This window comes from Bos taurus, chromosome 10 (genome assembly GCF_002263795.3).
Source record: "Bos taurus isolate L1 Dominette 01449 registration number 42190680 breed Hereford chromosome 10, ARS-UCD2.0, whole genome shotgun sequence".
Taxonomy (NCBI): Eukaryota; Metazoa; Chordata; class Mammalia; order Artiodactyla; family Bovidae; genus Bos; species Bos taurus.
The window spans coordinates 93,649,207-93,654,975 of NC_037337.1; the positions used below are offsets into that span (position 1 = coordinate 93,649,207).

At 39.1% G+C, this 5,769-nt stretch overlaps 1 non-coding gene across 1 annotated transcript; it reads right to left on the reverse strand.

Moving 5' to 3' along the window:
* Window positions 1-1,978: 1,978 nt before the first annotated feature.
* TRNAS-GGA (transfer RNA serine (anticodon GGA)) lies at window positions 1,979-2,050 on the reverse strand. Its single transcript has one exon. It is a non-coding gene; the product is annotated as a tRNA-Ser (tRNA).
* Between the last annotated feature and the right edge of the window lie 3,719 nt (window positions 2,051-5,769).

Sequence of the window (5,769 nt, forward strand, 5' to 3'; positions counted from 1 at the left end):
TCTCTGATTTGTTTTTAAGTGTTTTGGATACAAGTTCTATATTAGTCTTTGTGTTGCAAGTAAATTTTCTACCACACTTTTGCACTCTAAGGTTCTTAATGGTACTTTTTGATGAATAAAACTTAATTTCAACGTAGTCAAAGGTATCTATCTGTTCTTCAGTGCATAATGTCTTTTTTGTGCTGAATGAGAATTCATGATGTTGGTTATTATACAGATAACATATCATGAAGCATATTATATACTAAATATTACATGTATACTTGACATCTTCTAGGAAATATAATTTTTTTACTTTTACATTTAAGTTTGCATCTACTTTCAAATGACCTTTCTTTTTTGTATTATGTAAAATACATCAATTTTCATCTTTTCCTATATGGATATCCATTTATTCCAGAACCACTGTTCTGGAATGTTGAAGCTAGATGTTGAAACAGAAACTCCAATACTTTGGCCACCTGATGCGAAGAGCTAACTCATTGGAAAAGACCCTGATGCTGGGAAAGATTGAGGCAGGAGGTGAAGGGGACGACAGAGGGTAAGGTGGTTGGATTGCATCACTGACTCAATGGACATGAGTTCGGGTTGACTTCAGGAATTGGTGATGGACAGGGAGGACTGGCGTGCTGTGGTTCATGGGGTCGCAAAGAGTCAGACACGACTGAGTGACTGAACTGAAGTGAACCAGAACCATTATTATGCCATGTTATTCTTAAAGCAAATATCCATATATGCATTATTAGTCTGCATTGAATTTTCATACCATTGGTCTATTTCTCTGGCCTTGCACCAATGTCATGCTGTTACTATGCTTTGTAATACATCCATAGTTGATTTTTGTTTAAAATGTAAGATAAGAATTTCATTTTTTCCATGTGGCTAACCACCTCTGCTGTAAGTAGTTGTTGAATGGTCTAAAACTTCTCCAGTAATCTGAAATAACCGTTTTGTAATTCAAGTGAGATATATAATATGAATCTATTTGTATATTCCATATTCTACTTCATTGGTCAGTGTTTTTATTGTCCAGAGTGTGAAAATTACTGCAGTTTAATAAGAATATAGATTTGATGTCTAATACAGCAAGACTCTGTATACTAATTCAATAGTGTTTGTTCTTAGGTTTTTTATGACCAGATACATTTTCATATAAGTTTTTGTGTAGCCCCTAAAAAGAAAATCTTGTTAAAATTTTGTTTATAATAACATTGACTGTGTAGGTAACTTGGAGAGGCCTTGACATCTTTCCAGTATTGTTTTATACTAATTAACATGGTATACTACGTATTTGTTTAGGTTTCTTTTACGTTCCTTCAGTGTTGGAGTATATTACTGTCTTTATCTAGTCATGTCTTTTCAAAATGAATTTCTCCACCAATATCATATATTTCTTAGATGTATTCCTAAGCATCTTGTAAAACCTTGTTTCTTTTGTTTCACCTTTGTGGCAGTGCTGATGTTATTTCTTTTTTTCTGATTTTGGGTATTAATGTGATATTATTTTGTTAATCTCTTTCTTAATTTGTAGTTTTTGGGGGAATCTTTACCATCTACAGTAGTGTTTTTTCCTTTCTGAAAGAAAGTGAGAGTCGCTCAGTCGTGTCCAACTCTTTGTGACCCCATGGACTATACAGTCATGGCCAGAATACTGGAGTGGGTAGCTGTCCCCTTCTCCAGGGGATCTTCCCAACCCAGGGATCAAACCCAGGTCTCCTCCATTGCAGGTGGATTCTTTACCAGCTGAGCCACAAAGGAAGCTCTATAACATTCCATTTATAGTTATTATAAAATATTGGCTATACCCATATATTGACTACATATTGTAAAGTATATTATCGTGAAAGGAAAGGAAAGTCACTCAGTCGTGTCCAACTCTTTGTGACTCCATGGACTGTAGCCTACCAAGCTCTTCCCTCCATGGGATTCTCCAGGCAAGAGTACTGGAGTGGGTTGCCATTTCCTTCTCCAGGGGATCTTCCCCACCCAGGGATTGAACCCAGGTCTCCTGCATTCCAGGCAGATGCTTTAACCTCTGAGCCACCAGGGAAGCCCAAATTGTAGCTTATTATTTTAAACATAATAGTTTATGCCTCTTAATGCCTTATCCCATCTTGCCCCTATCCACTTTCCTCTCCACAGGTAACCACTAATTTGTTCTCTATATCTGTTCGTCTGTTTCTGTTTTGTTATATTCACTAGTTTTATTTGTTTAGAGTTTTTATATTCACTAGTTTTATCCATTTAGATTCCACACATAAATGATATTTCAAATGTTGAATTTTAGATACCTTTTTGTAAGTACCATAAAACTGATTTTTTCCCATCCACTCTGACATTTACTATCTTATATTGGCCAGTCTTGTAGATTTATATTTATTGATATTAGGCTTTCAAATTTAGTTGGTTTTTCTTTTATGTGCTATATTTCTACTCTTCAAAGGCCAAATAAAGAGAGAAAATAAACTTAGGTTACACATCAACACTTTCATATGTATGTATGTGGCTCAGTGGTAAAGAATCTGCCTGCCAATGCAGGAGACGCGGGTTCGATCCCTGAGTCGAGAAGATCCCCTTGAGGAGAAATGACAACCCGCTCCAGTATTCTTGCCTCGGAAATCCTGTGGAAAGATTTAGCTGAGCAGGCTACAGTCCATGGGTCACAAAGAGCTGGGCGTGACTGATCTCACATGCATGTCTTGTCATCTTACCCACTAAGTGGAAGTTGCTAAAGAATGGACAGAAGACTGTAGTCACCTTCCTAGTACTTGACCCTCTCTTCCACTGCGCCCTTTAGTGCTGGAGTTTGCATATGTTTATCATTAACACATATTCATTAACTTTAAATATACTTGAACATTTAATCTTACTTCTTGTAGCCTCCTTCCTTCCAGGACTAACTAGATTTTTGTTCTTTTTCTTGCTTCACTCGTTGAAATCAGCATAGTTTTAGTTCTGTCAGTCACATTGCTGCTAACAGTCACCCGAACCATCTATCTACAGTTGTCACACTCTCTTCCTGCTGAGGTTGGGCCTTTGCTCATCTCGCAATGCTTTTGTTTATCTCCTGAGGACTTGGGTTTTGCTTTGGATCTTTTAGTTCCTTCCTTCCTCATCTATTCTTCTTCTATTTCTTTACTTTAAAAACTATTTCTGTTTTAAAAATAAGTATATCCTTTACATAGAAATCATGAAAGATATTTTGAAAACTTGAAATAAAAGTAATCATCTCAAGATTTCAAATTATTGATTGGGCAAGGTGAATTATTGGCTAAAGGTTTTTGGATCTATCATAGATAGATAGATTGATCCATAGGCTTCCCAACTGGCTCTAGAACCTGCCTACCAATGCAGGTAGATATAAGAGATGCAAGTTTGATCCATGGTCAGGAATTTTCCCTGGGGAAGGACATGGCAACCCACTCCAGTATTCTTGCCTGGAGAATCCCAAGGACAGAGGAAACTAGTGGGCTGCAGTTAGTGGGGTGTATGCTGCTGCTGCTAAGTCACTTCAGTCGTGTCTGACTCTGTGTGACCCCATAAACAGCAGCTCACAAGGCTCCCCCGTCCCTGGGATTCTCCAGGCAAGAACACTGGAGTGAGTTGCCATTTCCTTCTCCAACGTATGAATGTGAGAAGTGAAAGTGAAGTCACTCAGGCGTGTCCGACTCTTAGCAACCCCATGGACTGAAGCCTACCAGGCTCCTCCGTCCATGGGATTTTCCAGGCAAGAGTACTGGAGTGGGGTGCCATTGCCTTCTCCGAGTGGGGTGTATACATACATACATATGTATATATTTATATATAAAGTTTTTCATAGGCCAGGAGCCATCTAAATAAATGTAAGACCTATTCTAACAGTTATACCCTATGGAAATGTCTGCTTCCAAGTTAGCATCAGCATTTGAGGGTTGGTTAGTGAGAACTAGGGATATAGACAAGCAAATTAACAAATAATGGATGAACAAAATATTATTTATACCTTGAAATTCATTTGGGATGTTTGTACATTTATCTCTGTAAATCATGAAGCTTTGAGACCTTTGCCCTCTGTTTCAGAGTTGGGCTCCACCACCTCACATATTTTTAAGTTCAAAAGATAACTCATCTAGAATGATGCTGATTTTAGTTATAAAATAGATGAACTCAATACATTACAATTTATTGATCAGAGAATAAAATCGTACTGAATGCCTAGAGCACTTACTGTGTGCTAGGTACTGTTCTAAGTATAATGTGTATAGCAATGTATTTAAACTTCGTTACCACATCAAAAGATGTATGAGTGTGTGTGTTAGCTCCAACTCTTGCGACCCCATGGACTGTAGCCTGCCTGGCTCCTCTGTACATGGAATTCTCCAGGCAAGGATATTGGAGTGGGTTGCCATTTCCTTCTCTAGGGGATCTTCCTGACCCATGGATCAAACCCAGATCTCCTGCATTGCATGTGGATTCCTTACTGTGAAGGAAGTTAGCTTTCTTGAGGTTACACAACTAGTTATTCTATTTGAATCTATCTAATTTGGCTCCAGAAGCTAGTATCTTAAATGTTACATACTATTCCTTCAGAGTAAGTAGTAGTGGAGGTCCCAGAGAATCAATTAAACTTTTGTTGTCCTGTCCGAAGAGCGTTTCTGATGCTCTCTAAAGAACAGACCGATTAGCAAATATTCACCATGAAGTGCCATGTACACTGCATGTACTTTAGATGACATTGTAATGCTTAGCTGTTCAATTAGTGTGTTCTTTTCCTGTATGTACCACTTGTGGTTATTTAGAGTAGGATTTGGCCTTAATTTTTTTTTTAAACAAAAGATTCTCACTAAAGTGTGTTTACTGATTGCCAACCTTTTTTTTTTTTTTTTTCTTATAGAATTAGAGGTGAATCTTGGAGAAGGCAATGGCACCCCACTCCAGTACTCCTGCCTGGAAAATCCCATGGACGGAGGAGCCTGGTAGGCTGCAGTCCATGGAGTCACTAAGAGTCGGACAGGACTGAGTGACTTGACTTTCACTTTTCACTTTCATGCATTGCAGAAGGAAATGGCAACCCACTCCAGTGTTCTTGCCTGGAGAATCCCAGGGACGGGGGAGCCTGGTGGGCTGCCGTCTATAGCATCACACAGAGTCGGACACGACTGATTTGACTTAGCAGCAGCAGCAGAGGTGAATCTTGTCTCAGTTCCATGGAGGTAAATGCATCATGACTTTGTCTACTCCACTATGGGTAGTTCAACCATAGGCAGTTTTACAGTGTTTTTGGCTTTGATATCATCATATCCAAACACATTTTGAGATGTGCAATGTAACAGGAATGTAACACCTAATTCGTAATGAGTATACTGTATGGAGTAGGATATTGATTCGGGGCAGACTACAAAGGGATAGCTACGTGAATTCAAGTTCGAGCTCTCTTTTGGGTATATGGCCTTAAACAATGTGTATGCACATTTTCTGTGCCTTTGTTTTCCCATAGATAACATGTGACAGTACTAGTTTTAAATACATCTTAGTTGTTATGTGTGCTTAGTCGCTCAGTTGTGTCCGACTCTTTGTGACCCCATGGACTGTAGCCTGCCAGGCTCCTCTGTCCATGGGGATTTTTCAGGCAGGAATACTGGAGTGGATTGCCATGCCCTCCTCCAGGAGATCTTCCCAACCTAGGGATTGAACCAAGGTTTCCCACATTGCACGGAGAGTTTTTACTGTCTGAGCCACCAGAGAAGCCCAAGAATACTGGTGTGAGTAGCCTATCCCTTCTCCAGGGGA